Source organism: Maylandia zebra, linkage group LG1 (assembly GCF_041146795.1).
Source record: "Maylandia zebra isolate NMK-2024a linkage group LG1, Mzebra_GT3a, whole genome shotgun sequence".
In the NCBI taxonomy this organism is placed as follows: domain Eukaryota; kingdom Metazoa; phylum Chordata; class Actinopteri; order Cichliformes; family Cichlidae; genus Maylandia; species Maylandia zebra.
Window position 1 is genome coordinate 32,724,005 of NC_135167.1, and position 22,678 is coordinate 32,746,682.

Here is a 22,678-nt window from a genome sequence, read left to right on the forward strand (position 1 = left end):
AATAAAATCATATGATGATAATTTGGGGTTGAAAAATAGCGTTTATAATGGAAGTCAATGGGCAGAAAATGGTCCCCAGGGTGATGGGTGTGGGGATTTCTGCTGCTCAGCCATTTTAGGCTGATTTAAGGAATTCACACTGGAATATTAACATTGACAGGTAAAAACTATCCTGTGGCAAGTTTGGTTATATTCCACTGAACACAGTGGAAATGGCAGCCATTTAACACATAGCAGTGGCACAAAAAGGTCCCAAGAAGGCAGGAGGGTTAATGCAGGTGAAAGCAGGCAAGTCCTGAGAGAAAAATGTGTCCGATAGCTAAGATGAAGCAAATGAGGCTTCAGCACACTTGGGCAAATTAAATTAATATATTTCAATATTCTTACAGCCTTATCAGCGTAGAACTGTCATGGTCTGCGGTGGGTGGCTGGAATTTCCGTAAGGCTCCTGAACTTACCTGGGATCCGCCCCTGGGCAGGGCCAACTCCTCCAGCTTGAGCAAGCCTGGAGCCTATTGCAGGCAATCAAGTCAGAGGGATTTAAGCCACACGTTGATGTTCATTCACTGCCAGTTCGTCATCAACCCATGTTGGTAAAAGGCTCTTATGCTTCAAGTTCTTGCGGTGATGTCTCTCGTTAACAAGACTTTCTTGTGCTGCAGTTGGTGGATTCACCTTGGCTCACGCTCCACCTCTGGACTCAGGATACCAAGCCATCATTTTGAAAATCTCTCTGTGCCTCACCTGCCTGCCCTCCTGCCATCACACTCCATCTGTAGCCCCGGATCTCGGGTCAGCCTTTCCACGCCACTCAGCCTCCCCTGGATTCTCATCACCCCCCTCTCAACACTCTATGTCCCCTACTGCAAGTAAGAATTGCTACTCTTACAACTTGCCACTTCAGAGCTGCCTCCACTACCTCCCTAACTCCACTATCTTCTCTCTTCAGCGTGACTGTTCCCTGCTCAGCTCCACTCTGCATCTCAGGCCCCGTTCCCTCGCCCTAGCCACGTTTCCCAGGCCACGCCACGTCAAACTCCACGTCTTGTTTTTTTTTTTTTTGTCCTTGCTACGTTTCTTGCACTTAAGCCTAATAAATAATTGTTACATCATCTGCTGTCTCTGCTCTGGGTTCCTGCACCTGAGTCCTGTTCAGTACAGGCCACTCTGCCCCGTGACAAGAACTTTATCTGTTTGCACAGACAGCAGTCTCTTGCTGATTTTCAGGGGAGGGACAGTGACAAGAGTGAATTTTGCACTCACAATCAAAATGACAGACTTGCAATCTAATAGATACTGACTTGAATGTGTTTTAATTGTGCATCACCCCTACATTTTTAAGCTTCTTTTGGAAGGGATTTCTTTGTGACCAAAGATGAAGTGTACATTGATTTAGAGTTGGTGTTATCTATTAAAATGGGGGGTGATAAGCCCTAAACTACTCTAGATATTCATTGAACCTTTTTGTTACACAGCTTTTTACTTTATTTGTATTCCTATTGTAAACACTCAGCCACAAGCCAGTGTACTCATAGTGCTGGTCCCAAGCCCAGAAAAATGGAAGGGTTACATCAGTAAGCGCATCAAAATCTTTATCAAATGAAACATGGGCATCATCAAGAATGAGATTTCCATACTGGATTATTTGGGACCCAGATTACTAATAACGGCCTGTAGTGCTGTGGGCCAACAGGGTGCAGTTGGAAACTGTAATTGAACAACCACTTTATTTTCATTCTCAGCTCTCTCCTCACTGCAACAAATCTAAACAGCTTCTGCATCGCTGCCATTACCACATCAACCTGTGTGTCAATTAGCCACTTCACTCTCTGCGCACTCATCACCAAACACAGAGATCCTTAAACTCGACTCGTTCCCAACATACAGTGGGCTCTCCACCCTTTGAGAACCATGGTCTCAGACTTCAAGGTACTAATTCTTATCCCAGCTGTTATACAGTAGGCCACAAACCCAGTGCAACTTGGAGGTCATGGCTCAATGAAGCCAAGAGAACCACATCATCTGCAAAAAGCTAAGACAAGAGACCACCAAACGTTTCTAGGTGCAGGGATTATTTCCAAAGATATTATGAACAGAATCAGTGACAAAGGGCAGCCCTAGAACGGTTCAACACCCACAAATCTGACTTCCTGTAAAGTAAGCCAAGCTATCAATATGGTTGTTTAAAAAGGATAAAAATCAAATATAAACATGTGAAGTATGACAAAAAAAACAAGGACCCCAGTCGGTAAGATTGGGGTTAAAGAATCATCTTTCTGTTTTATATACTTTTAAAATAATAGGAAAGTAGTTATTTCAAAATATGAAGTTCTCACATTCATACATAAAGGTTATATTCCTTTCATTCTGAATGATTTTATTCTGTCCAATGCAGTATTATAAGTGACTTGTCAATCTAATAATCATCATACTTTATACCATACAGTAGTGTGTGTTTTTCTTATCGTCCTATTGACAATTACCATCCTAAACAAATCTCAGCTTATTGACTCTAGCAATCTGCGTTTCCATTAGTGAGGCCAGCTTGCAGAATGAATGACCTGTATCCACCCCCACTGAATTAAAGCATAATAGCAGCTGCCCTGCTGCATATAATTACAAGCAAAAGAAGGCCTGCCTTGAAATAAAAATAGTTGGCAGCAAGTAATTACAGAAGAGAAAGTTTGTGTATGCAAGAGCATTCTGTTTGAAGTTCAGTGACTCAAAAAAGCCAAGCAGCAAAAAAATGCCTTAGCTGATAAAGATCAGCACTATTATTGAAAAGGGATTTGGAATCATGAATATACATTGGGTAGCCTGGACTCTCTTCTGTATAAGACAGTGACAAGACTGTTTTAGAACTCATAAACTTCAAAAGGTTCATGTTCCACATGGACTCTACTATTTCCTGTGTGTTTCATCAGATAAAGTCTTCAGATTTCTCTTCATTAGGTTTGGGGCATGCTGTTTTGCTTCATACTGTATGTCAGCATCTTTAAGATGGTCTTCAGATTGTCTACTTTGAACTAGGCAGAAAACACACTCATCACATTAAGCTCGGGAGGGCTATAAGTATGTTACTGCAATTGCATCACCTTGCCTTCTCCACTTTAGACTACTTAATTGCTGCCCGTGCCTTGACTATGGATAAGTAGGATGGGGATCCATTACTGTTGAGCCAAGACACTCATGCATGAACAAGACAAAACTGTCTTATTCATGCATGAGTAACCGACTGAGAAAAGGTTATGGCATGAAAATTTTCTCTCATTCTTTTTTTATCCAGTCTCATTCTGCAAATTGTGATGTTTTAGCTGTATAATTTTAAGAAAGCAAGACTAAAACCAATATTTTTGACAAATGATGTCAAAAAGGCTGGTAAGTGATTCTAGCACATATTCCAAAGTAAAGCTGAAAGAATTTTGAGAATTCTTAGAGATCATTTCCTACGTCTCACTGTCAGTACTTGTGTTCCTGTCCGGAGCATAGCGTACAGCTATCGATTCTCGTGAAATGGCCTTTGACTAGAAGGTGTTGCTGAACTGGCAGAATATCACTACATTATATTGATCGCAATTCTGCACTACAGAGCCTTTCCATGCTTGTTTATTTAGGGCCTCTGGTGTGTTGACAGAGCAATGCAGTAACTGGCCAGACACACAGGGACAAGCACATCAAGGTAGGTAAAGAGAGCCCAGTGGCCTTATGAGCGATTACATGTAATTCCTTCTCTCTTGACACTTATTGATTTGTAATATTTTATAGTGTTAGGGGCAGTTATGTCAGTATAATTATGCACAGTGCTGGGTGATACTTGGTGGTGATACTGTAACTTGCTTCTGTAATCAAATTACATTTTTATGACAGTAGTGTAATAATTACTGCAAGAAATTAAGTAATCACATAACACACTTGTCAAACAATTATATTTACCCTTATACAATTACTTGTCACATAAGTAAGGAAACAAAAATATGTAATAAATATGTCAAAAAATTATTTACTGTATTCATTGAACTGAATTCATGTTTTATACCCAAATTTGAGCAGGAACTCTGGACTTCTTTTAGTCAATACAACCACTAAAATTAATTATTCTGTTCAGGAATGCAAATACATATCTGTAACTGTAAACTGTAATCTTAACTTAAAATAATAATGTGCTTCACCATTTTTTTCTCTTTTTATTTGTTTACTACATTTGAAAGTTCAAGAATAATTCAGTTTTAGCATTAACCCTCTCAGGCTCAAATTAAACTTTTTGTTGCTAATGCACAACCAAGTCCTGCAGTGGTACTTCTGAGTAAAAAATATATATATGTATGTGGGGTAATCAGATTGTTAGTTTTTAACTGTTGCAAATCGGCAACGCCTGCCTCGAGAGGGTTAAAATATCATTGTCATCAAATATCATGCCTGGCTATCTACTTATTAAAAGTGCTGTAGTTTTTCACTGTTTCGTTTCCAAAGCATAAATCCTTGCATGTGATTACTGGTTTACTGGAGTTAAATGTCATATTTTCAAAGTGGCTGTATGCAATAAAATCCAAAAATAAATGAGGCAAGGAAAAAATCTACTTACTTATTCTAGATTCCAGTCTCAGTAACTTTGACACAGCAAAAAATCATAAAGAGTTTGTAACTGCAGAGAAATACTCCGTTCACTTTGGGCATGTCATTTTTGAGCAGGAAGCTCAGAAAGCCTCTTGGTGATAACAGGTTAAACAGTCTGTACAAATATAAAAAAGGGTTTTGGTAAATCATTACTCTGGCATGAATCTTATATTGGGTGACCTTGTAAAGCGCTGTATGTTGTTTTGTGAATTATTCAATGGGTGAATAAAGAAAGTGTTAAACATGCTTTTTCTTCTTGCACCACAATTAAAAGGTGATAAAATGGCAGTGATTAGCACTCAGACCTCGTAGTATTGTAGCCTTCATTTCTGTTTGTATCCTTTTCTGCATCAGAATCATTGTGGCGAGTGCTTTGACTTTTTTATTGGTTGACTTTGTGTTCCTACTTAAACACTAAATGAAATTTCTTGTGTATGTTCCCATTAGGATAGAGGTTTGTGTCAGTGTGTGGGACTGTAATTATCTGTCAGTGCATCTCATGACATGCTACAATATGACAGAAGCAGTGTTACAAGAAGCATAATGAATTATAAGTATTTAAAGCAGGTAGAGAGATGTTCTGATTAGAAATCAAAGTACAAAAGTTAGCTTTTTTAATTAGTAAATAAAAAAAAGACAAATGACAGCAGATGTGTCTCTTTCACTGAGTTTTGTTTCACATCTGTGGCATCACAGATTTTCTGCATCAATTAAATTTACTCAAGTCACATAGCTGATGTCAAGCCTTCATTAATTCATCATCTTCACTGAGCCACGCTAATCCACTTTTAACTATACTCTCTAAGTAGCGTCTTGCCAGGGAGTCCTTGAGATGGAACGTTATACTGTGATGTTGATAACCAACCTGGCAGTGCTGTGAAAAAAGCATTTGCCCCCATTCTGATTTATTGTTTCTTGTTTGTTTTTTGTTTTTGCATATGTGTTACATTTAAATTTTTCAGATCAAACAAATTTTTATACTAGACAAAGATAAGAAAGAAATATAAAATACAAAACTTAAAATATATTTTGATTTAAGGTAACAAAAAGCCATCCAAATCTAACTGCCCCTACACACAACAACATCTGAAGAACTGAAGGTCTCGCTTGTTTTAGTTAAGGTCAGTGTTCATCATTTAAATTTAAACTGACCAGAGTCTGGACAAAAATGGCATCCATGTCAGAGTTCCCATGCGAAAGCCGCTGCTGACCAAATATAATACAAAGGCCCACATTTAATAGAAAATATTTTGATGATTGCCAAGACTTTTGGCAGTGACTGTTTTATCTGGCGTAAAACTAACTCGGAATTTAAAAAAAGAAAACATCCAAAGCGCCAAACATGGTGATGTTAGTATGATGGTCTGTTGCACTTGTTGATTGATAGCTGAATGCTAACAGAGCTCAGCACGCTAATGCACACTAAGAGACATCTATAGTCGCTTTGAATCACCTTATTGTTGAATTGTGCTATATAAATAAACTTGCCTTGCCTTGCCTATAGTCGGTGGCGGCAGTTTGTGTATGAGGCAGAACGATGTTGCTTCAGGACTGTGATATTCTTCTGCAAAGAAACATTGCTTGACGCAGTTCTCACTGCCAACCAAGATTGGCATAACCAGTTTATAGGATTGGGGGTAATTACATTTTCATAGGACCAGGTAGGTTTAGATAGATGTTGTTGTTGTTGTTGTTGTTGTTTTAAATAAAGAAATCATAAAACCTGTATTTTGTATTCACTCCGGTTATCACTATCTTATATCAAAACTGATGATCTGAAATATATAAGTGTGGTAAATATGCAAAAAAAACTAAGAAAAGACGAAAGGGGCAAATAATGGTGTGACCAACCTTAATAACTTTATGTGATGTATATTAAATTCAATGCACAGTTTCTGTTTCACCTCAGAGAGGAACAAGATTACATCTATGTATTTGGACATGAATTTTACTGCCTAACAGTGCAACCTGTCAAGAACTGTGTGATTCATTCTGAAATATCTCTGTGCTCCTTTCACCCTCAGAAATCCTCGTTTCAAGACATGTCTCACCAGCAGGTGCTCTTCCAAGTTGTCACTTGGGCTGTCAGCTATTGTGACATTCAATTACTCTTTCAGTGGCTGCCATCACAAAAGTGCCTCATCTAGGGCTTAGGAGGTCACTCCATCCCTCTTCTGATTGGCTGATTTGGCCTAGTCAAGAGAGCAAGTTTTTGCAGCCTGAAATGAGACACTGAGTGCATCTGACAGCATCACGAGTACAGTGCAACAGGACCTGCTCTATCTCATATTTTTCAGCTTCTGTGTGCACGTGTCAAGGCATTTATGTGTGTTTCTGTTCATTTGTGTATGTGTAGTATTGGGTATTCACTGACAACCATAGTTGGTCATAATTATAGAAGTGAATACCTCTCCGACACAAAAATCTAGCAATAAAATTTCTCATGTTGTCAGTATTGTTGTTGCCTTGACCTCTGTCTCAACAGACCTTATCAGATATGTTACTTTTCCTTATCACAGTAATATTATATAGGGTAACTGTAACTGGACACATTTTGGCTTAGTGTTGTTGGCAAAATACATGTTTATGCTATATTTACATAAATATCAATATAGTGCTTGTGCCACGCAGAGCCACCAGTAACTACGCTGCTTCTATAAAGTGAAAATGAAAAGAGCATGCAGCTCCACTCAATAATGTTTACAAACACTCTAAGATGAATTGCTCATGTTTTAAAAACATAACTTAATACTGTTATTATCAGTGTTAGGAAGGTTACTTTTAAAATGTATTCCATTACAGAATACAGAATACATGCCCCAAAATGTATTCTGTAACGTATTGTAATGACCTGGCTGGGGTTGTTAGCCAGGTGCATTCTGGGTATTGTGTTGTCTGTGTTTTCTATCGTTCTGCTAGTTCCTATGTGTTTGATTCGCATGTTGTGTTAGTGTTATGTTAATGTAAGCCACAGTGAAGTTGATGTGTATTCTGTGGAGTGGGTTGAATTGGCGTGGTTGGCTGACACCGCGACTCTATGTGGTGGGAGCGCGATAGGGGTTCGGTGTCAGCAGCGTTACGTTGTTGTAGAAAAAGATGGTAAATAAACGCCTGGTGTGAACCACTACTGCCTCCTGCTGGATTATTTGGGGATTACCAGTCCGCTGCTGAGACGCTCTGGGTCGTGCGGTGTATGAGGCACGAGCGCTCTCCATTCATTGTGAAGTTTAGCGATAGCTGCTAGCGCCCCGCTAGCCGTTTAGCTAGTGAGCAGTTTAGCCAGTTCAGCTCCCCAAACCCACGGTCGTTACAGTATTCTGTTACGTTACTCAATGACAGTAACGTATTCTGAATACTTTGGATTACTTAATATATTATCAGGCTTTTTACAACAACGTGAATGTAGTACTATTGCTGTGTGATTTATTACTGTTACTGAAGGTCCGCGACTCCGAACTGTAGTAAAGGGACCTCTGACTAAAACGTCGGGGTCCCTGTCGGCTCGTAGCCGAAAAATAGCTTTACTTTGTTGTGTGGGTCAACTTTTCTTGCGAGAGACAGAGAGAGGCGTTGAAAGGCTGCTCCAACGGAACTTATTGTTTCGGAGGAAAACACGAACACGGTGTACAGTCGAGTCTTAATAGCTTACTTACAACTGGGCTCGTCAGGCACTCTTCTTGGCTGAAGTGGTTATTATTATATTTACATGCTTCCAGCTCCCGTTTTTGCTCGATGACAACTCGTACCTTTCCACTCCCCTTTTTCTCCTCCTCGCGCTCACAGACCCCTAAGGTGTATGGCAGGTCATTCTCCCTGCAACACGGACTACACTGCCCATGATGCTACATTCTTTAGAGCTATGCTTGTAGCATTCTGCCTGTTAGCTTAGCACAACAACAACAACAACGAAAAGGCGCTCTCTCACCCAGGAAACACACAGTCGCAGAGAGAGAGAGAGAGCGTCGCCCTGTAACCATGGCAACCGTAACGCTGCCGCCTGGAACAACAGGACGTAGCTGTCAAACAAAACCCGCGACAATATGAAACAGGAAAGTACCACAGTGTAATCCATTTATTTCAACAAAGTAACTGTATTCTGAATACCACCTTTTTAAATGGTAACTGTAACGGAATACAGTTACTCATATTTTGTATTTTAAATACGTAACGGCGGTACATGTATTCTGTTACTCCCCAACACTGGTTATTATATATAATGATTCTCTTTGTAGCAGCTGTGCTTAGAAAGAAATAAAAATCATGCAGAAGCTTGATTGTGACAAGTGGCTCAAATCATCAGACCAGCATCAAGTCAAGGCAGTAGGTCATCTGAAAAAAAGGAAAGAAAATAATTAATTGCACAGAGTATTTTGTGTTTTCTTTGACAGACCACTTATTAGAACATCCACGTACAAAAACACCACCAAGATATCTAATACAGCCTTCCCTTTTTTCACCTGTTTGCCTCCATATTTTCAAGGCTTGACAATAACCTATCAGCAAAATTTCTGTTCCCCAACCACCTGATTAAATGATGCTTATGAGGATGAGGAACTGAATGAGGAAGTATTGTGAATTATGGCGAGTTATCCTCAAAAGGACATAGAATATAGATACTGTATTCACTGAGGTCCCAATCAAACATGTTCATAAAGCTCAACGCAGCAAAGCAATATGATTCTAGATTATTGAAAATTTACCACCATGTGAATCCCACTTCTGTTATAATGGAAACATAATGTGATGGTGTGTTGAAAGTGTCTGGTTGTGGGTTTTTGGGAAGATATTTTTAACCTCTTTCAGAAATATGTGGCACAACAGAGTAAGCATGGAAAGTCCTTTTTCATTTTTTAATTTTTAGGACTGGATTTTTCATGGGGTATTTGTCATCCCCACGCCAGGCAGACGTGCTTTAATGAAGTCCCATTATGTCCTCTCTTGAATACGTACTTCATCAGTAGCAAACTGAAAACATTATAGTGATTTTTTTTCATGAAGGAGAAAAATCTTGCATTGCAGATCTTTTCTTTGACACTCTCACTCTGGAGTACAAGTTCATTTTGCATAACCTCTACACTGTCAACAAGTATGCTATTGGTTGCCAACCTGACATGCCACCTAGGAAACTACAGACCCTTCAAAGGTTAATTGCTAACAACTGCTATGTCAAAGTCAGCGACCCAGTTCTCATCAACAAGGATGATCCGCCACATCAAAAACAAAGAAATGAAGAAAAAAAGCTCTGTCCAGAGCTTACACAAAAAAGTGGGTAAAAAACTTTTAAAAAACACTGCACTGTGTGTTGCAGTCTGTCAACCATACAGGGAGTGCAGAAATATTAGGCAAGTTGTATTTTTGAGGAATAATTTTATTATTGAACAACAACCATGTTCTCAATGAACCCAAAAAACTCATTAATATCAAAGCTGAATGTTTTTGGAAGTAGTTTTTAGTTTGTTTTTAGTTTTAGCTATTTTAGGGGGATATCTGTGTGCGCAGGTAACTATTACTGTGCATAATTATTAGGCAACTTAACAAAAAACAAATATATACCCATTTCAACTATTTATTTTTACCAGTGAAACCAATATAACATCTCCACATTCACAAATATACATTTCTGACATTCAAAAACAAAACAAAAACAAATCAGCGACCAATATAGCCACCTTTCTTTGCAAGGACACTCAAAAGCCTGCCATCCATGGATTCTGTCAGTGTTTTGATCTGTTTACCATCAACATTGCGTGCAGCAGCAACCACAGCCTCCCAGACACTGTTCAGAGAGGTGTACTGTTTTCCCTCCTTGTAAATCTCACATTTGATGATGGACCACAGGTTCTCAATGGGGTTCAGATCAGGTGAACAAGGTGGCCATGTCATTAGTTTTTCTTCTTTTATACCCTTTCTTGCCAGCCACGCTGTGGAGTACTTGGACGCGTGTGATGGAGCATTGTCCTGCATGAAAATCATGTTTTTCTTGAAGGATGCAGACTTCTTCCTGTACCACTGCTTGAAGAAGGTGTCTTCCAGAAACTGGCAGTAGGACTGGGAGTTGAGCTTGACTCCATCCTCAACCCGAAAAGGCCCCACAAGCTCATCTTTGATGATACCAGCCCAAACCAGTACTCCGCCTCCACATTGCTGGCGTCTGAGTCGGACTGGAGCTCTCTGCCCTTTACCAATCCAGCCACGAGCCCATCCATCTGGCCCATCAAGACTCAATCTCATTTCATCAGTCCATAAAACCAGTCGAGATATTTCTTGGCCCAGTCTTGACGTTTCAGCTTGTGTGTCTTGTTCAGTGGTGGTCGTCTTTCAGCCTTTCTTACCTTGGCCATGTCTCTGAATATTGCACACCTTGTGCTTTTGGGCACTCCAGTGATGTTGCAGCTCTGAAATATGGCCAAACTGGTGGCAAGTGGCATCTTGGCAGCTGCACGCTTGACTTTTCTCAGTTCATGGGCAGTTATTTGGCGCCTTAGTTTTTCCACATGCTTCTTGCCACCCTCTTGACTATTTTGAATGAAACGCTTGATTGTTCGATGATCACGCTTCAGAAGCTTTGCAATTTTGAGACTGCTGCATCCCTCTGCAAGATATCTCACTATTTTTGACTTTTCTGAGCCTGTCAAGTCCTTCTTTTGACCCATTTTGCCAAAGGAAAGGACGTTGCCTAATAATTATGCACACCTGATATAGGGTGTTGATGTCATTAGACCACACCCCTTCTCATTACAGAGATGCACATCACCTAATATGCTTAATTGGTAGTAGGCTTTCGAACCTATACAGCTTGGAGTAAGACAACATGCATGAAGAGGATGATGTGGACAAAATACTCATTTGCCTAATAATTCTGCACTCCCTGTATAAAGAATCCAATATGTGTGGAGCTCTGCACCCCTTTTCCTAATTTTACTGTTAGTTAAACCAGTGCTGCAATGATACACCAGTGAAAATAAGCTCAGTTTGAAGGCGAGAAACTGATATTATTAAAGGTCCTGTTAATTTGTGGTATGCTGCACAGACTTTCCAATCATAAAATCTCAAATTCAGGATTTTTTCTTTACCATCCATCCTAAAAGCAAAAGACAACCCAACTGCCAAGAGATGGAAGAGCAAGTCTTCAACCCACACCTGACCTATGTACCACTACTAAATCATTTACAGACCTTATTTGAGTGACCTGTGTCTTTAGCATACTTTCTAAGACATTTACTCTCATTTATTTTGTAGAAAGGCAAATAGTTTTAACTCACGCTACAACTAGTTTTAGTCTACTAGAATCAAGAAGTTACAGCTGCCAGGGAGTCAAATGCTAAATTTCTCCTGTGTCACTTTATCAAGATTGATGTGGCAATGTGACACTTTTGGCCCAGTCTAAAAACAAATAAATTTGATACCTTTATCACAGATCATTAACCCAATATGTCATATTTTGTCTTCCATCAGACTAAAAATAGCTAAAGTTGAGAACACCAAGATAAAGGGTAAAAAAACCCTCACTTTTTGTGTTTTTCTAAGTTTCAGTTTTCATTGGCCATCTGCTCTCAATAAACACTAGAACCAATGTCAATTTTACACTAGCCCAAGCAACTGAATTTTCAGTTATCTATAACTGGACATTTGTAGCAAAATGATGTTCAGGGAGTATAATACAATATTCATTAACGTGCAATCATTTAATTACTAAATACAGTTCAGAGCTGGAGCAAAAGGGAATGTCGCTTATTTAAGGTGATTCCAGCATAGTCCCTGTGCCACACAATACGTTTATCATAACTGCAGGTTATTGTAAAGCATTAAAATCCATTTAATGGTTTTTGAAAATGGTTTTTGAATTCGACAAATTAAAAATATTCACTTAAAATATCTGTACAAAATCTGTACTAAATTGTGTGCCAATACATCCAATAACTCTTGTGATATTGATCTGAATATCTGAAAATTCTGGCCCTTTGATCATGTTAGACACACTTGGGGGATGTCCAAGTCAAAGCATTGATCCCATAGGCATAACTTAAAAAAAAATTCTTGTAGGGATAAAAAAAATCTCCTTTGATGTTATAGCACTAGTCTAGTCATGTTTTGTAATCTATCAGTTGTCTTTCTGGACCTAACAAAGTGATCGGTTTTGTTAGCTATACCTGTTTACTGCTTGTTAGTGCAAATACCTAATCAGCCTATATGGTAACAAAGCAACCCAGTGCATTTGGGCATTTCAGAGAAGTCTGAAATAGAGAAAATATCCAGTGAGCTGCAGTTCTCTGTTATTCTCAGAGGTCAGCAGAAAATGGTCAGACTGCTTAGACTTGAGAGGAAAGCAACAGTAACTCAAATGACCATTCATTATAGCCAAGCTATGTAGAAGAGCATCTTTGAATGCATCACATGTTGAACCCTGAAACTGATGGCAACAACAACAGAAGGCACACTGAGTGTCACTGCTCTCAGCTACGAATAGGAAACTGAATCTCCTTCGTCTGGGCTCACTAGAATTGGACAATAAAAGACTGTCAAAAAATTGTGCTTTGTATGAAGAAGCAACGTCTTTAAGTATCAAGCAACTTAAAGAAGTCCAGACGCTTTTAAAGCGTACACTTTCTTTTCTTTTCTTCTTCTTTTCTTTCCAAGTTCCTTAGACTACGATGACCTGGATGACTGAGAACCGTCACAGACATATGAAGAGCCTGGGTTTCTGCTTCAACATTCAGATGGTAGGGTGAGAATTTGAAAGCAACATGAACGCATCGATCCATCCTGACTCTTTCTAGTGGTTGTGGTTTAATGATGGGTGGGAGATTTTCTTGGTACACTCTGCGCTTCTTACCAGCTGAGTAGTGTTTAAATGCCACAGCCTACCTGTGTATTGCTGCTGACCTAATGCATCTGTTTAAAACCACAGTTCATCCATCCTCTGCTTTCATCAGGATAACACACCATGTCGCAAAGCTCATATCATCTTAGTCTGAACTCGTTTTTTTCAACAGTTCACTGTGCTCAAATAGCCCCCAAAGTCACAAAATTAAATCCAGCTGAGCATATCTGGGATATGCTGTAACAGGAGATTCCCATCATGGATGTCCAGTGCACTCTAAGAAATAAAATGTTGCATTTACTCCACCCAGTTATGTCAACCGGTTCCACATAACTGGGTTAGTGAAATATAAAATGTATGATACACTTAATTTGAACAACAAATTTTAAGTACATCTGTCAAGCTTTGGCTAATTAAATGCAAATCACAAGAATGGTGTTGTATTAACTAAATATCATAATGTTGATCTAACTAACATATTGACTTAAATTGACAACACTAAATAAAATCTACTCAACCAAAACAAGCCCTACTTACTCTATAAAATAAGATGTTGCATTTACTCCACCCAGTTATGTCAACCGGTTCCACACAACTGGGTTAGTGAAATCTAAAATGTATGACACATTTAATTTGAACAACAAATTTTAAGTACATCTGATAAATTGACTAACCCTAAACGAGCTCTACTGAAACTATAGGATTAAATTACTTACTCTATTTAAAGTAAAATGAATAAATTAAACACAATTTTATTCAGTTAACCCAACTTTAATAACACTTGGTGTAAAATGTGCTGAAGCAAACTTTGAGCTGTTCAAAATTCTAGATCAATGCCTTTTTCCTAAACAAAAATATCTTCACATATATGCAAGTGCATATTAAGTACAGGAAGACATAATGCAGAATGTTAAAATCAAGTTATTAAAACTGGAAAGTGTTGTGATTCCAACATTTTTAACATTAACATGACTTAATTTAAACTTGCTTCGGGTACAATGGAAAACTCACAATACAGTCCTATAAACAACAAGTAGAAATGACTTTAGTGGCATTTTTGTCCATATTTAAAAAACCTTTTTTTTCCCCAAAACTTAAAATGAAGTCCAAACTTAGGAGCAGTCTTGTTCAATGTAGCTGGATGGTGGTAAAAGTTCAACATGAACAAAGCATGCCAAAAAGTATGAGGCCTTGCAGAAGTTCTTGCGGAATTCAAACTGAACAGTTTATAAAGTGCAAGGAGATGGGTTTGAGAATCTTGTAACCAGTTCAGTGTCCTCTATAGTTCAGTGCAGGCTGTTTCACTCAAGCAGTTTGTTTTTCAGAACTTGCACATTCATGGATAGGTTGTTCCCATCCAACTCCATCAGCACCTTCTGAAGAAATTCAAATATGTATTTCAGGTGCTTTGGGTACCTCAGATTTAGACTGTAGATTAGTCCAAGCAGGAGGGCACACCCCTTTGCCACATCACTAAGAGCTTTCAGCACAGTGTATCCTTCTATGATGACACCAATGTCCTCAGGTGTATCTGCAGAGTCTGCTCCTTCATGTCTGACAACACAGACTCCTAAAGTCAGCTGCTCCGTTTCTCTTCTTGCACTAAGATCCATATCCTTAAAATGAAAACAAAGGGGGGAAAAAGTTACTTGCATATAGATACATATGAACAAATGAGCCCACCTTCAATTTACTATCCCAAATTAAAAAAACCAAACAAACAAACAAACTGATCTTTCCCCTTTTCTAACTTACCAAGAATTCCTTGAACAGGTCATCTGGCTTTTTATTTAAGTAGACACAGTTTTTAGGACGCATTCCCGTCGAACATCAATGCTGATATTCTGGTGGAGATAAGAACTCAATGTGAGACAAGATTTTGGTTCTTTTCCACCTCTTCCCAAACCAAAGTCAAAAATATTAACAGATGAGTGATTAGCGATGAGTAATTAAACAATGTTTGACAACTCACATTAGTGACATTCAGTGAGGTTAATGATTGGTTAGGCACTGATTCTTCTGAGTCAGATCAACAAATATATGAACACAAAACTAGAAGCTTTTCATTTTTGACAATACATGAAAGCTTTCACTTTTGCTTTAATCAATTCTAGACTGTTCAACAATATAATTATCAATTGTACCCCTAAAAATGTTAAAATGAAATAGAAGATTAGAACTCGGCAATATGGATTCAAAATCCTATCACAATATTTTCTGGTATTTATTACGATAACAAGAGTTACAATAAAAGATAACAGTAACCACAATCACATCTGAGCCACTTTTGTTGCATCTACTGACAGACAGAACTAGCTGACCAACATAAAATGAAGGGGGAACACACAAATTGTCACTTTGATAATCAATGGAACTGATACAAGGAGTTAAATGCATTACATATAGCTGTATTACACATAATGCTGCATTTTAATGACACAAGATAAATGCATGTCTTACACTTTAATCACTGATATTAACACTAAACCAGATATCAACACGGGGTAGAATTCCTTCAAACAATGTAGCAACTTATTTGATGCATGTTTCTAAAATACACTATACATATATTTCATTCTTCAAACGGATCGGATCGCTGGCGCTCCTGGTGCTCATTACTGACACCAGGGAGCATGCGCGGTAGATGTTGGGAGTAATTTTAAAGCTGCAGTTCTTAGTAGGCAAGTTGCAGCTTAACATGAATCGTAAAACATTTTGGGAAATTACACCGAAGTGGGCCCAATAATATTTGTTAAATGCCTGACTAATAACACCTGTGAGAGGCATACAAGCTAGAATGCTAAAAAAAAAAAAATTACCAGACATCATTTGTTTTAAAATAAAACATACAGAAGTACTCCCGAAAATGTCGGATGTTTATCATTTAGTACACATTAACCAAATATGTCATCCTTAAATGGTTGTACTTACCGAATAATCCTCAAATGGCAATGGATTTTATCCAGGCTTCTGAGCATGATGCAAGTTTCGGTTGAAAATGGCAGTTGTTCAAACTTCCACACTGCACATGTGCAAACTGAGAAGTATGGAGAGCCTGTTAGGACAATCCTCTTCAAATTAAAGTGCTGTTCATTTTAAATGAACTTTTTACGTTGAATTTAATGTACTGCATTTTGTTGTATTGAAATATTGTGTTATTAATTAAAATCAAAACAATATCCTTGTGTTTAGAGTTAAAAATCAATTGTGACATTAATTTTAACATAAAACGTTTACATAATGCTAGCAACATCAATGTATCATTTCTTAGAGTGTGGCAGCAAATGTGTTATGTTATCATGTCAATAAGGAAAAAAGTCTCTGGGGAATTTTTCCTGCACCTTGTTGAATCTGTTCCAAAAAGAGTTTTCTACTCTGAAGGAAAACAGGTATTAAATCCAGGTATGTCCGGGAAGGTAGTAAAAAAGTGAAGTAGTAAGTGTCCAGTGACTGTATGTGTACCGATTCATGATATAGAATGTTTACATATGTTATTAAACTTGCTGTAATGAATAAACCATCAGAACTTTGAACAGAGAGCAAGGAATGATGCCGAGAACTGTAGTTGCCAAGTTTTTAATATAGTAGAGAGTGATATTATACCCCTTTCGTCAAAAAAAGTGACAGGTTACTTCCGGAGCTCATTAATTATTCATGAGCTCCGGAAGTCCGGAAGTAGGAAGTAATTAAATTATCCCCTAATTAAATTAGCCCCTAATTAAATTAGCTCCGGATGTCCGGAAGTAGGAAGTAATTAAATAATAAAAATATGATATTCATAAAAATATGATATTCATAAAAATATGATATTCATAAAAATATGATATTCATAAAAATATAATTGATTATTTAGAAAGTTTCTTATATATCAAAATAGCATTCTTTTATTTCTTTAAGCAATTAAAAAATTTATTTATTTTTTTATGCTCAAAAAACGCCATCTGGTGGTGGGTCAGTGTGTGCGCGCGCCCGCGCGCGCCCGAGGCTGTGTGTCTGGGCGCGCGGGGGCGCGCCCGTGTCTCCGGACCGTGCTCTCTCGGGCTCTGTGCTCATGTGTTTAAAAATGTATTAAACCATATTAAAATTGTTTAGTTAAACTTGTGCTTTTGTAACGTTCAGTATGGCCACAAACACATGCTGCATGCCTTGGGGGAAAACTTTATTTAGATTTATATGCATTTGTAGATTTAGAATAAAACTCATACTCAGAAAAAACAACTCGCGATCCCCGCAGCCCCCTTAACCTAATCCTTAGATACATAAGCAGGGAAAACTCCTTAAAAAACCCTCCGCTATTTCTCCAAAACCCTACAATAACTTGTTAGGGTACCCCCTCTATTCCCAAAACCTTATATTCGATAACAGGGAAAATCCTGAAAAAATCCTTAGTCTTTTTTCTCAAATTCAGCGCCCCGCGGCTCCCTTCATGCTCAGCCAAACAAAGCCAAAACTCCTTTTAAAAATTTCTCCGCGATTTCTCCAAAACCCCTAGAATAACTTGTTAGCTACCCCTCTATTCCCCCCAAAAAAAGCGCTATAATCCAAAAACATTGGGAAAGCTCCTTACTCTTTTTTCTTCAAAAACTTGCCTCTTGCTAGCTACCTCTAAAATTCTACGCAGAGTCTAAGTTCTACCTCGCTCTTAATCGCACCGACCCGCAACAGCTTCCAGAGCACAATTTTTTCCTGCTTGTTCGCTCCCCGCTCTGCTCCCGAATGCGCTGCTTACCTCGTTTGAAAATTCCCCCCTTAGACCAACTCCGCCTCACTGCGCCCCGCTGCCAATCACATAACCCTTGCACCGCTCCCTTCGCACCCCGGTTAGCCAATCCACTCCAGGTCTGATTTTACGATCTCCCGCTGATGTTAAGACTATCTTCGAACCCCCAGAAGACCCCTGCCTTCAGCCATATCAACAACTGGAACCGCTCAGACTGCTTGCGACTTCGCATAGGGAGCGGCCGATTTCAACAGCAACTTGCGTCTCTTTCCTTATCCGCATATCATTCGGTAAGTGTTAATCTTGCTCTCTAACTACATTTTTGCATTTTCCTTTTTACCATTCTGTCAATCCTTTCATTTAAATAAATAAATAAATATCACAATGGTTTGTAACAGGTACAATACACCATCCATCCATCCATTCGCCTCCACTTATCCTTTTCTCAGGCTCGCGCAGTGCGCTGGAGCCTATCCCACGTGCAATACACTTTAAAATATATATAAGCTCCACTTTTAACCCCCGTAAAAGTTTATACATTACATGTCTACATCACCTATCATGGCCTCATCGGGTATCTCATATCATCTTGTTATTGTTATGTTATGCTCCTTTGATATTTTGCTAGTTTGCGTGTTTTAAAACTCTTTTTGTTTTTCTTTATATTTTTAGACCCAGATGTGTTAACCTGATCCCTGCGAAACACCAGCTCTGCGTGGATTTTGACCGCGAGTGACCGGATGTTGTTTCCGGCCTGAGGTTGCCTGAAATGCCGTGAGGCTCGTTTGAAAGATTGCGCCCGAGACCAACTCCGCCTCCAAGGCATGCCTACCTTTAGCTGCCACCAGTGAGATATCAGAGCCGGGCTCCACATATCCAATCAGGAGCACGAGCAAGACAGCTTTTGCAGACTCTCCAGAAATATACAAGTCCTTACCAACTGCTCTGCAACCCAGTGTTTCTGGTCCCCTCACTAACATCGCTTTTTGAGATATTTTTTATGAACCACCAAAAAAGCAATTTTACCCCACAGACTGGGTCTGAGGGCAGCAGCGGGGACAAATGATTGTAATGAAGCGACGGACATTTCATGGCTGGTCTTGCATAATCGTGAGTTATTATGTCATATGGTGATAAGTACATAGTTTTGCAAGAGGCATACAAGCACTGTGGAAAAAGTAATCATAAAACTGTTTTTGTGAACACCCTACGTTATGCTTTAAAAAATGTGATACATGTAATGTGATCATCAAAGAACATGATTTAAAAAAAAAAACTTTTATTCTTATGCTTTTAAAGTATGTCAGATTATCTTAAAACACTTATTTGTATGTTATAATGTTTTTCTTACACCATGTGTAATTTTTATAGACACCGTATTCATTGTATCAATGTGTAATTATGTATCTTTGATAAATAAATAAAATATTTAATCTTGTATTTGTGTACTTTCTGGTGATTCAATAAAAAATTAGTCACATATCGCTCTGATAAACACAGATGGCTGAAAGAAATGTTTGATGGAACAAAGGAAACAAGTGTCTTGCTGCTAAACTTTTAAGTCACCATGGTTTAAATGAGAAAGTCTGTATGTAAAACATGAAAAACTCCATATCAGTGATATCTACAAAGGTGTACTCATTTCTTTGTAATGGTACTTTACTGTTCCAATGAAACAAAAAGAAAATCTCATTTTTAAAGTACATTTTTCGGCCATCCTGACCTATTTTCAGGGGCAAGAATGTTGATGTTAGACTGTGTTTTAAATCAGGTTGTGATCTTAAACTAACTATCACAGCACTGATTTCAGTTGTAATGTCAATTAGAATCCCAATTTGGCTTTTCTCCAGTCAGTGTTATGGTGAAATTTAACTTGTTCTTTTGTGTAATTGCACATGGCCCAGCAAAGGACCCCTTAGTAAACTGTACAGCATAAGTTTTCAATTCACTTTTGTCAGAAAACTTCACAGTATGAGAAGTTACAGCACAGTTTCTCCAAACGTGTGGTTCTTTTTCAGCCAGCGTGCTTTTAGAGCATCTACATTAGCTCATGTAGTAAAAGTACAATCAGTAAGTGTACTTTAACATTTGAGATTCCGAGTCACTCTTGCTTAGATCATGTGAACTATATCATGAACCTTTTTTTGTATAATGCATTAAACGTGTTCAAATCAGTTTATTTTCAATTTATTTTAACTAATCTAGAGACAAGCAACTCCTTTTTAGCTTCTGTTATGTATTTACCTCTCACACCTTAATCTAGATGTTAGTGTTCTCAGAGTTAACATGTCTCATGTTGCCATGTTGTATTTCTAATACCCAGCCTCAGTGTTCGCCCTGTTGACCCTCAAATCCAAACACCAATGATCTAGATATTCACAACATTCATAAGGAGATTCTTAAGGTCTTAAGTTTTGTTGTTTTTATGTTTTACAAAAAAAAAACTTCACATTTTTTATATTTTTAAACGAAAGTGACATGCAAGGATATTTTTCTTTAGTGATGTTGCTTCAGCAATCTCAAATACTAATTATTCTGGGAATTTTTATGGTCAAACTATGTGATTTTCCAAATGTGTGTGTGTGTGGAGTAAAATGACCTTGTTCTTATGATGTTGTCACCGTGAATCATTTAGGATTAACAACACAAATTGTATCGATAGCAGAAACAGTCTTATAACTTATAATTCTCTCACGTTACCGCTAGTTTTACAAACGCAGTCTTCTTCAGCTCTGTTTATGTAGCTTTTATGAAACTGATTTTCCATAGTACAAGTAGAATTTAATTTTTCTTTGCTCTCCAGTATAAATGCAATAATTTGCAGGCTTTTTACTGAAACTCTCACAATGCAACACTCAATGCTCAGAGCTTCATATATCAACAGCTCTGAAAATATCTTCTTTTTTAAAGTAATGTAGGACAGGATCTCTCACTCTCTGTGTCTCAAAAAAACCCAACTAAACTGGCAATCACCACTAAACAAATGAAAGTAGTTTATGGCTTTTTTATCAGCTGCATTTCTTTCATTTATGTATTGATCCCATTGTTTATTGGTAATGCTTTTAGGTCACTGTTTTAGCATGTCTGCCTCACACTCCATTTAAACAGTTTAACAGATAGTGGGGTCTGGTAAGGAAGTTGGGGGGAAGCAGACAACTCCACAGGAAGAGTCTTTTTGTCTTTTCTCCACTGTAAAAGATAGCAAGGCAGTGTGAAACTTTCTTTGCGGGAAAGACAAAACTGAGAGCCATGCTAGGCTCAGTGAGAGACTCTGCTCACCCTCTGCCCCAGCGATGGCAGTCCCTCACCAAGCTTGATTTCTGTTCTTTGTCTTGATTAAAGAATGTTAGCTACCGCTCATCGCTTGTCTGCAGGCTTTATTAAACGGAAAACTTCCACAACAACCTCTAAACAGTGGTTTATGGCTTTTTGTCACCTGCAACACCATGTAACACTTGGATGTTAGATTCTTTTACCAGTCAGTGTTGTTAGCCCCAACCCCCAGGCTCCAGCTGTCTGAGCTCTAACCCTGGCTGCCAAATGTCCCCCTGAGGCCTTTGTGCCTTTTACCACCAGACTAAGTTTGTAGTCCTTTCTACTAATATTATTTTATTTTTTTATTATAGCACAAGTTTCAGTTAGGTTACTACTTTGACTTCCTCAATTTGAGCACATTTCTGACCCGATACTTTATCAAGCTTTTACTCGAGTGTTTTTGACACTAGCAGCTGTACTTCTACTTAAGTGAAAATTGCCTGCAATTTTGCCACCTCAGTTGCCACTTTTCTGGAGTTTGTACACTTTTTATATTGAAACGTTCAACGTTTTACGTGTTATCCTTGATAACAGTTCTAAACAAGTTAACTTTCTTCACTTCAAAGTAACCCAAAAAAGAAACTATATGTCCAGTTCTCTTTACTCCAAACCTGGTTTAAGGCTATGCTGTTGTTGTGATATGGCCATACAAATAATATTAAGTTTAATTAATCTTTTAAAAAAATGGCTGCTTCATGGCTACCTGTTCAGAGAATTTGCAGACTTTTATGGAAACTGTCACAATGTAACACTCTCACTGTCAAAACAGGGTTGATCCATGTTTCTATGAACACTGATTAATATATCAACAGCTCTGAAAATCCTTTTTTTTTTTTTTAAGTAAAGCAGAACAGGATCTCTGTATCTCTAAAAATCCCAACAAAACTGGCAATCACCTCTAAACAAATGGAAGTAGTTTATGGATCTTTATCACCTGCAACACCATGTAACACCTAGATGTTAGACTCTTTTACCATCACATTTGCAAGGGTTTATGTGTTATCCTTGATCACAGTTCTAAATAAGTTAACTTTCTTGACATAAAAGTAGCCCAAAGAAGACAAATATATGTCCAGTTCTTTTTTACTCCAAACCTACTGATCGGAAAACATTATGTGATGCTGGAAGTTTTCAACCTATCCATCTGCAAAACAAGTTTACCTGTAAGCCAACACATTAGACGTAAGCAAATTTGTGAAATTCCTGAA

General features: G+C 38.2%; 1 long non-coding RNA gene across 1 annotated transcript; it reads right to left on the reverse strand.

Moving 5' to 3' along the window:
• Positions 1 to 14,185: 14,185 nt before the first annotated feature.
• Positions 14,186 to 16,506, reverse strand: LOC143419039 (uncharacterized). Its single transcript, XR_013099008.1, has 3 exons — positions 16,367 to 16,506; positions 15,191 to 15,279; positions 14,186 to 15,051 (listed from the first exon to the last, which is right to left on the reverse strand). It is a non-coding gene; the product is annotated as an uncharacterized LOC143419039 (long non-coding RNA).
• Between the last annotated feature and the right edge of the window lie 6,172 nt (positions 16,507 to 22,678).